The sequence below is a fragment of the Babylonia areolata genome, chromosome 24 (genome assembly GCF_041734735.1).
Source record: "Babylonia areolata isolate BAREFJ2019XMU chromosome 24, ASM4173473v1, whole genome shotgun sequence".
Lineage (NCBI taxonomy): Eukaryota > Metazoa > Mollusca > Gastropoda > Neogastropoda > Buccinidae > Babylonia > Babylonia areolata.
The window spans coordinates 36,607,400-36,617,768 of record NC_134899.1 but is presented as its reverse complement, the minus strand read 5'-3'; positions in this window follow the sequence as shown (position 1 = coordinate 36,617,768).

The following is a 10,369-nucleotide window of genomic DNA, read 5'->3' as shown; positions in this document are numbered from 1 at the left end:
CACCTCAAAGAACCCTTTTCCACCACAACAATCAAAGAGAAACTTGGACAGTACATGCATGCCGTCTCTTTCTTGGTCTGCCTCTCTCTCGGTCTGCCCATCTTTTGCTTTCTTTGTCTCTGTCTATGTATCTGTCTCTGTTTCTGTCTCTCCCACTCTTTCTCTTTCTTTCTTTCTTTCTGTCTATCTTTCTTAACTGTCCCTTTCCCGTTATCTTTCGAAAAGTGAAAAATGTATGGTTTTGTCGTTGTTTATGTTAAGATAAGATAAGATAAGAATAATTTTATTATCTCCAACTGGAGAAATTTGGTCAGGTGCATTATCACAACATAGAATTCTTCTTAGAATTGTGAATGATTTGCTTTCGGGATTTGACGAGGATAAGATATCTGTTCTCGCTCTCTTAGATTTGTCAGCAGCTTTTGACACTATCGACCACTCTATCCTCTTGAACAGACTTAAAACTTCCTTTGGTATTCGTGACACTGCACTAGCATGGATCACGTCTTACCTGTCAGATCGTACACAGAAAGTGTGTGTAAATGGTACATACTCTAGAGTATCTGCCTTGAAATATGGTGTCCCACAAGGGTCCGTCCTAGGTCCTGTTCTTTTCGTGCTGTATGCGGCTCCTTTGTCGGATGTCATCAGTCATCATGCGATGTCGCATGAGAGCTTTGCTGATGACACACAACTTTATTAGTCGGCTTCCATAGCTGAATTTGATGCACTGGTGACTCAAACACAGGAGTGCATTGCTGGCCTAAAGGACTGGATGACTCTCAACAAGCTGCAATTAAATGATGATAAGACTGAATTTTTGATAACCTGTCCAAAGAAGTTTCGTCAACATCCTTCCTTTCCTGACTCTGTTCTGATCAATAGCACACCTGTTTCACTTTCTCCCTCTGTTCGCAGTCTTGGTGTAATCCTGGACCAGTCTCTTTCCTTCCAACAGCACATTTCGAATATCTGTAAAGTTGCCTATTTGGAACTGCGTAGAATCAGCTCTATCCGCCACTATCTCTCAACCGATGCAACCAAGACACTTGTATGCTCTCTGGTTCTCTCAAGATTGGATTACTGCAACTCTCTTTTGGCCGGCCTTCCCAAATACCTGTTAGACAGACTCCAACGAATTCAGAATAACGCTGCCAGACTCATTTGCAGAGCTTCTAAATTTGACCATGTTTCTCCTCTCCTTCAGTCTCTCCACTGGTTGCCTGTTTCTGATCGAATAGACTATAAGCTATCCACTCTGACCTTTTCTGCAGTCAACGGATCTGGCCCCAAGTATCTTTCTGAACTCATCCATATCTATACCCCGTCTCGCCAGCTCCGTTCTTCCTCTGATACTCGACTTCTCAGGATACCTCACGTCAGAAGTAAGACCTATGGACACAGATCGTTTTCTTTTCAATCGCCAAAGACGTGGAACAAGCTCCCTGATAACCTCCGTCATTCTGATTCCCTCGCATCTTTTAAATCTCGTCTCAAAACTCACCTTTTCCCTCAGCAATAAGTTCAATTGTGGCAGGTCCACTTCCTTTTCGTTAGGTGTGCTTGACTATGTGTGTATACATATGTATGTGTACATAACTACATGCATGTATATGAATGTGTATTGTGTGTGCGTGTGTTTATGTAAGTTTGTGCCTGCCAATGTGTGCGTATGTGTTGGGTAGCTGTTAGATACACATGTATGTTAAAATGTATGTGTGCAGTGTGTGTGTGCGTGCGTGCGTGCGTGCGTGCGTGTGTGTGTGTGTGTGTGTGTGTGTGTGTGTGCTCACATTTTGGTGTGTGTATGTAACATAGATATAATGTTTTATGTTATCAAAAGCGTTTTTGTAAAGCACCTAGAGCAGATTTCTGGATAGTGTGCTATATAAGTATCCATTATTATTATTATTATTATTAGACAAGTAAACAACATGGAGACCATAACTGTAAAAGTCAACAACAGCTTTTACGAATATTACGAAGATACAAATGTAAAAAATATCACATACACCGTTTCAAACATGCATTCACACACTGCAGGTAATAACTAGTATTCTTAATGTAAAAACAGAAAGAATTAAGAAACATTATTTGAATATAATTATAAGCATAGCCTACTATACTGCACATTGATTATAATAGACAGATAAGATAAGAATAAAGATAAATTGCGGAAAACCGCAACCAGATAATCAGCACACACCCGCACCCACCCCACACACACATTGTTAGTTGTTGTTGTTGTTGTTTTCTTTCTTTCTTTTTCTTTTGCTTGCATGAGGATTTTTTTTAATACTGAAGTGTGCTTTGTGTGAAGAGATCTCACAGTTCTCCAGACTCGCTGGCAGTGAAGACGGTAGCAGGCGACTACAAGGCGACAGTCCTGAAATGATCAGTTTTACAGAAGTCCCACCGGTGCCGGTGCTGTTTCCAGAAACATAGCCAGAAATTGGTTAAAGGGATGGGTTTAGGGTGCGGGGGGAGGGGAGGGGAGGGGGGTGGACGGGAAGGGTGCTGGAAAACACGCGCGCTCATTGACTGCTGGGATCTGCATGACGTCAGACGAAGACATTTCACTGCAGATTCTTTGAGGACTTTGTTTCGTGATGTCCCTCCCTGGACGCTGATGGACTTCTTGAAAGAAGTGAACATTTTTAATCAGATCTGGAGGTTTTAAACTCTGGAAGGTTTGAGTGGAAAGTTTGAAGCGGTGACTGGTTTTCATTGCGTTGTGTTTTGTTGTTGTTGTTTTTGTTTTGTTTTTTACCTTTGACTTGAAGTAGATGTAAACATGGCGATAGCCTTGAGATGGCCTTGTTGGTCAGCGAGGCTCTAAGCACCATAATTTGATTTGATAATTTGATTAGAGGGTGCTGGAGGGGACTGGGTGGTGGGGTGGTACACACACAGAGACACGCAGACACAGACACACAGACACAGACACACACACACACACACACACACACACACACACACACACACACACACACACACACACACACACACAGATAGAGATACAGACAGACAGACAGACACAAGCGCGCAATCATTGATATAGTTTTCAACTGATGGCTAAAATGCACAAGTCCAAAATAACGTTATACCTGTCTCCTTAACAATGAATCAACAAAAGTGTGAAAATCATGGTAAACGAGTTGTAATAACACGACATGACGACAAAATCAACTGATGATTCTTTTTTTTTTCTATTTTCACCGCATTCAGCATCTCTTGAACGTTTCCGAACTTTGGCGAGCCGTTCTGATGTATAAATCATCTGTCATTTCCACTTCCAGCGCTCTTTACAATCGCTACGTCTTTTTGGTGTTGACAGGCCTCTGAAAGAGAAACTTCCTTTGACTGATCCTGTGCGACGAAGTTTCGTATAATCAGCTCCATTCAAAACGTGGCTCGGAAATTGCTTTGCTGCAGAACTCGTCTGTTTGTTTGCACCGCTGTGAAGACAACAAAACTGCTGTTGTCTTCTTGTTCAGTGGATGTTATTCTGAATGTATTGTCTTTTTTTGTCTTTTTTATTTTGAAAGTTTATATATATATATATATATATATATATATATATATATATAACCATAAGGTGCGCAAGCATAGGTTATTTTTCCCAGTCACTGCAAAGATACCAGTAGTATTACCCTCCTTCGCTTTATCTCTGTCTGCGTCTCTGTCTCCCTCTGTCTGTCTGTCTACCTACCTGCCTGGTTGTCTGTCAGTCTGTCTGTCTGTCTGTCTGTCTGTCTCTCTCTCTCTCTCTCTCTCTCTCTCTCTCTTTCTGTCTGTCTCTCTCCTTCTGTCTGTCTGTCTCTTTCTGTCTGTCTGTCTCTCTCCTTCTGTCTCTCTCTCACTCTATATATATATATATATATATATATATATATATATATATACAGTCTTTTCTTGGCATCTATTGAAAAGAGAGAAAGACTAAGAGATGAAGAAAAAGGGAGACAATGACAGTGATTACACGAGAAGAGGAAGAAGAGACAGAGAAGGGAGGAGGGTGGTGGTGGGAAGGGGGCGGGGAAATGAAAAACAACGACATACATACAGACATACAGACAGACACACAGAAAGAAAGAAAGGAGGAAAGAGTTTACAAAACTCTGTGCTTTTCTTGATTTCACCATCATTATTCTTGTGAACAACATCGCGGAACCCACAGTGTCACCCCCTCCTATTGTCATCTGAACTCTCTCTCTCTCTCTCTCTCTCTCTCTCTCTCTCTCTCTCTCTCTCTCTCTCTCTCTCTCTCTCTCTTGCCTTGCCTTTTCTTCTTTTCTTCTCTCTTCACCTTTTCTCTCCTTTTTTTCTGCAGTCTGGTTTTGTTCATTTTTTTTTTCTTCTCTTTTCCTTTTATCTTCCATCCGTTTTCTTTCTCTTTTTTTTCTTGTCCTTTCTTTCTTTCCTTCGTGGTTATTTTTTTTTCTCTCTCTTTTTTTTTTCTTGCCTTCCGTAATCTCTGAATTGTTTCCCCCTCGTATTTTCTTCTTCTTCTTCTTCTTCTTCTTCTTCTTCTTCTTCTTCTTCTTCTTCTTCTTCTTCTTCTTCTTCTTCTTCTTTCTTTCTTTCTTTCTTTCTTGTCATGGTTTCTTTTTTTTTTGTATTTCTGTCTTTGTTGTTCATTTATATTCTATTCTCATTTCCCATCAAGTCTGCATTCACTTCCGACCCCATTTTTTTCTTCATATTTGTCTCGGCGGGGAGTTTATAAAGAGGTATGACTGTATTGTATTGTGTTGTATTGTATTGTGTTGCATTATATTGTATTGTATTGTGTTGTGTTGTGTTGTTTTGTATTACATCGTATCATATTGTGCTGTACTGTATTGTATTGAAATGTATTCTGTTGTATTGTACCATAATGTATTGTATCGTATTGTGCTGTACTGTATTGTGTTGTATTGCACTGTACAGCACTGTATTGTAATGTACTCTACTGTATTGTATTGTATTATCTCAATTTGTATTGTATTATGTTGTGTTGTATTGTATTGTATTGTGCTGCATTGTATTGTATTGTAGTGTAGTGCATCACTCGTGTCACAATAGATTTCTCTGTTGTGAAATTCGGGCTGCTTTCCCCATGGAGAGAGGCACAACCAATTTTTTTGGTATCTTTTCTTTTCTGCTTGTAGATGTATTTGTTTTCCTATCCAAGTATTGTCGCCGTGCGTTCTTTTCACGCGCGCTAGGTGTGCATGCTGCCACACGGAACCTCGGTTCATCGTCTCATCCGAATGACTAGCGTCCAGACCACTACTCAAGAATCTAGTCGAGGGGGGTGGGGGGGAGAAAATACGGGCGTTTCAGAAGCAGATCTGCAGACAGGCCTGAAAACAAAAAAGGGGGAGAGTAGAGGGGCGGGGGGGGGGGAAGGGGACGGGGGGGGGGTGGAAAGTGGGAGGAAGGGGGTGAGGAGTGGAGGAGGGAAATGTGTGAACTGGGGAAAGGAGTGTTTGGCAAGGATACAGAGGGGTCCAACTCATCACGGAGAGAGCATTGAAGCGGAGAGCGTAATCAAAATCAAATCAGTGGAGATAATGTGTGAGAGAAAGACCAGACAGACAAACAGACAGACAGATAGGCAGACAGTTTCAGTTTCAGTTTTAAGTTTGTTTCTCAAGGAGGCGTCACCGCGTTCCGACAAGTCCATATTCGCTACACCATATCTGCTAAGTAGATGCCTGACAGAAGCATAGCCCGACCTTGATTGCATGTATGTGTGTGGTGGGTGTTGGTGTGTGTGTGTGGGTGTGTGTGCGCGCGAGCGTGCGCCTGTCAAAGTGGATTTTTTTTTTCTGCAGAATTTTGCCAGAGGACAACATTTTTGTTGCCATGGGTTCTTTTTCAGTGCGCCAAGTGCGTGCTGCTGACGGGGGCATCGGTTCACCGTATCATTCGATTGACTAGACGCTCAGTTTGATTTTCCAGTCAAACTTGGGAGAAAGGGCGAGAGCGGGAACCAAACCCAGGGAGGAAGGTGGCCGAATGGTGAAGACGCTCATCTGTCAATACAGTGTCTGTGTGAGCGGGAGAGAAAGGGGGGGGGGGGAGACACACACACACACACACACACACACACACACACACACACACACACACACAGAGAGAGAGAGAGAGAGAAGGATATGATGATGATGATGATGATGATGATGATGATGATGTTAATTTGGAGGAGGAGGAAGAGGAGGAAGAGGAGGAAGAGGGAAATCAATCATTCTTTTCTCCGTGAGAAATGTCGGGAGTTTGACTTTGATCATTACGATGATATAAAAGCCTTGTTCTGCTATTTCTTTGTTTGAATCTATCTCTGTCTGTCTGCGTATATGTCTTCGAAGCCTTATCCCCCACCCCCTCTCTCTCTGTCTCTCTCTCTCTGTCTCTATCTGTCTCTCTGTCTCTCTCTCTCTCTCTGCTATCGTGAATAATATGCTTTTGGTGTATGTATTTTTAAAATGCAATTCTTCTTATTCTTTTACCCTCTTGAAATAAAATTTCGTTCGTTCGTACGGTTTTTTTTTCTCTCTCATATACATATATATATACATATATTAGATATATATATATACATATATATATATATATACATATATATATATATATGTATATATAGATACACACACACACACACACACACATATATATATATATATATATATAGAGAGAGAGAGAGAGAGAGAGAGAGAGATAGATAGATAGAATGAGAGAGAGAGAGAGAGAGAGAATAGTTTTCATGTATCTTTCTCCACTTCGATGTTTCTTACACCTCTTCTACTACTTCTGCTCCTCCTACTTCTCCATCTTCTCTTCCCCATCTTCCTCTTCAATCTACCTCATGTTCTCCATACTATCCTTTTTCTTTTTCTTCTTTCCCTATCAACCATCATCCTTTTCCTCCTCTTCCACGTCCCCCCCTCCTCCCTTTCATTCTCTTCCCTTTTCTTGTTGTCCTTCTTCTATTCTTCCTCTTCCTCTGGATCTTCCTTCTCCTCCTCTTCTTCTTCTTCTTCTTCTTTTGCAAATGCTTGCTCGTACTCAGTCCACTAGCTGCCATGCCATGATGAATGAAAAATTGAATGTATGTGTGAATGTATGTGTGAACAGTAAGTGCGTGTGTGTTTGTGTGTGTTTGAGTGTGTGGGCGTGAATGTGTACGTATGTCTTGTTTTCTCTCTCTGTGTGTGTGTGTGTGTGTGTGTGTGTGTGTGTGTGTGTGTGTGTGTGTGTGTGTAAGTACGTACGTACGTACATGATAATGTACCAATTGCTCTTTTCATTGCTTTGTTTGTTTTAATAGACTATTCCAGTTACTCTTCTTATTCGTCGTTCTTATTATTTTATTTTATTTCATTTTATTTCTTTATTTCTATGTTTTGTGTCGTTCTTTATTTTTTTTTATGTTTTGTGCCGTTAAATGGGCAGAATTGTAAAAAGGCCTTTACTGTGCCTTATTCTTTACCCATTAAAGGTTCAATCAATATTCTTCTTCTTCTTCTTTTTCTCCAGTCTTTGTATTATCACACTCCTCCTCCTTCTTCTGCTCTTCCTCATCCTCTTCATCTTCCCCCTCGTCCTCTTCTCCATCCTCTTCCTACTCCTCCTCATGCTTTTCCTTCATCTTCATCCTCTTTCCTCTTTACCACATGCTTCCTCATTCAAAAAAAAATTACTGGTTGTAGTTGGATTGGTTGAAGTGCGACCGTAAATTTCCGAGGATGCAAGAGGTATTCCAACAGAAAAGCAATAGCATAGTAATTGCATTCAAATTTTTGTTGTTGTTTCTGTTTGTTTAGAACAAAGAGACAGAATGCCATTCAAGGAATTGTCTTTTACATTTCACATGTTTGCGCTCGTCCATTTTCTCAAAGTAAAAAAAAAAAATGTTTGTTTGCAGGTAAAGCATTTCAGCCGCGTTGTGACTTTTTAGTTATGTTTTTGTGTTATATCAAACCTAATCTGATGGCCTAGAGGTAACGCGTCCGCCGAGGAAGCGAGAGAATTTGAGCGCGCTGGTTCGAATCACGGTTCAGCCGCCTATATTTTCTCCCCCTCCACTAGACCTTGAGTGGTGGTCTGGACGCTAGTCATTCGGATGAGACGATAAACCGAGGTCCCGTGTGCAGCATGCACTTAGCGCACGTAAAAGAACCCACGGCAACAAAAGGGTTGTTCCTGACAAAATTCTGTAGAAAAATCCACATCGATAGGAAAAACAAATAAAACTGCATGCAGGAAAAAAATACAAAAAAATGGGTGGCGCTGCAGTGTAGCGACGCGCTCTCCCTGGGGAGAGCAGCCCGAATTTCACACAGAGAAATCTGTTGTGATAAAAAGAAATACAAATACAAACAAATACAAATACAAATCTTTCACTTCTCACGGTAATGTTCCTTGGCATAAGGACAGTAAATTTCTGAGGATGCAAGAGGTGTTCCAACAGAAAAGCAATAGCATAGTAATTGCATTCGGGTTTTTGTTGTTGTTTCTATTTGTTTAGAACAAAGAGACAGAATGCCACTCAAGGAATTGTCTTTTACATTTCACATGTTTGCGCTCGTCCATTTTCTCAAAGTAAAAAAAAAAAAAAAATGTTTGTTTGCAGGTAAAGCATTTCAGCCGCGTTATGACTTTTTAGTTCTGTTTTTGTGCTTTATCAAACTAAGCTGTCATTTATCACGATAATGTTTCTTAGCATAAAAACAGAGAGTGACCAGGAGAGGGATGGTGGGTGGGGGTAGGAGTGGGGACAATGCGCAGTTTATGCGGGGAAAAAAACAGTAATTGTTATTTAAATTATGTGATAGATTATGTGATAGATCTCTCTCTGTCTCTGTCTCTGTCTCTGTCTCTGTCTCTCTCTCTCTCTCTCTCTGTATGTGTGTGTGTGTGTGTGTGTGTGTGTGTGTGTGTGTGTGTGTGTGTGTGTGTGTGTGTGTGTGTGTGATCGTACGTATTTCGTTTATCATAAGTCCACTTCTTCTGCAAGAAACAAAACGTTTGAGAGCGAGACACAGACAGAAAGACAGACAGACAGACAGACAAAGACAAAAACAGAAAGACAAAGGCAGAGATATTATTTTTTTATACCATTGTCCCCTAAGTACACAAAAATTGATGGGCTGGAGAAGAAAGAGAGCAAGCGGGAGAGAAAGAAACGGTGAGGGTCGGGCGAAGGAGAGAGACAGAGACACGGAGGCATGTATGCATGCTGTTTAGTTCTTAGCTCTCGTTTGTCATGTTTAAGTCCCTGAAACTTCAAGAACGAATCAATAAAATGGGTCGATAGAAGATGGGAGCGAGACAGGTAGAGAGAGGGACAGACTGACAAAGATACAGAGAGACAGGGACACAGGGAGAGGGAGAGAATGAGAGAGAGAGAGAGAGAACGCTGAACACTGAAAAGTTTAATGTCATTAGCTGCAAAGCTCTAGTGACATAGTAGGTACAAATCAGAACAAGAATGGTGCAAAACAGATAAAATTGAACAGAAAGGAACAACACAACTGAAGCAAAATAAACTACTAAGGGATAAGCGACACTTTGGTACTTTGTCATCAGCTTAAAAAGTCCATGTTGCAGGGGGGGTACTGTGTCTTTTTTCCCAGTCGTTCGTCTCCAAGGTTTGGACAGTGCACAGGAAATAAAGTATATATAAAACCCATGTAATAATTATTCAAGTATGTCACATCGACACACATCGCATCAATGCGAACACATAACAAAGTACATATAAAACATGCAATAAGCCATTTCAGTCTGTATCATCGAAACACATCATATCAATACAAACACATCATAAAAAATACAATGTCGCAATTGACCATCCAAATGTAACCCTTCCTTTTTGTCTGTGCCTTGTTTCCCCTCACCCCTCATGAGAGAGAGAGAGAGAGAGAGAGGGACACTTTGACGCGTTGACACTTTAATGTCATTGGCCATGAGGTCCTTATGACATGGGTAAATGCATCAACATACTTTCAATTTATATCGAACCATCATAATAAACGAATGAAATGGTGAAAGCAAAATCAATAATTAAACAAAACAAAGTTGAAAAAAAAGAAAAGAAAGAGATACTAACCAACAGGCCACCAGACACATAATAAATCCGTTCATTCATCTATCAGTGCACCATGCAACATATTCCAACACTGGCTACAGAAGAAAATTGTTAAAAAAAATAATAAATTAAAAAAAAAACCTATCTGACCTCGTAGTTATGCTGCTTGTGCTTTTTGCCTTATCATCATGGCTTCTGATATGAATTTTGCTAACGATGTTATTACCTCGTAATCTTCTGATGTTAACATTCTAAAGAGAGAGAGAGGTGGGGGGGGGGGAGAGAGAGAGA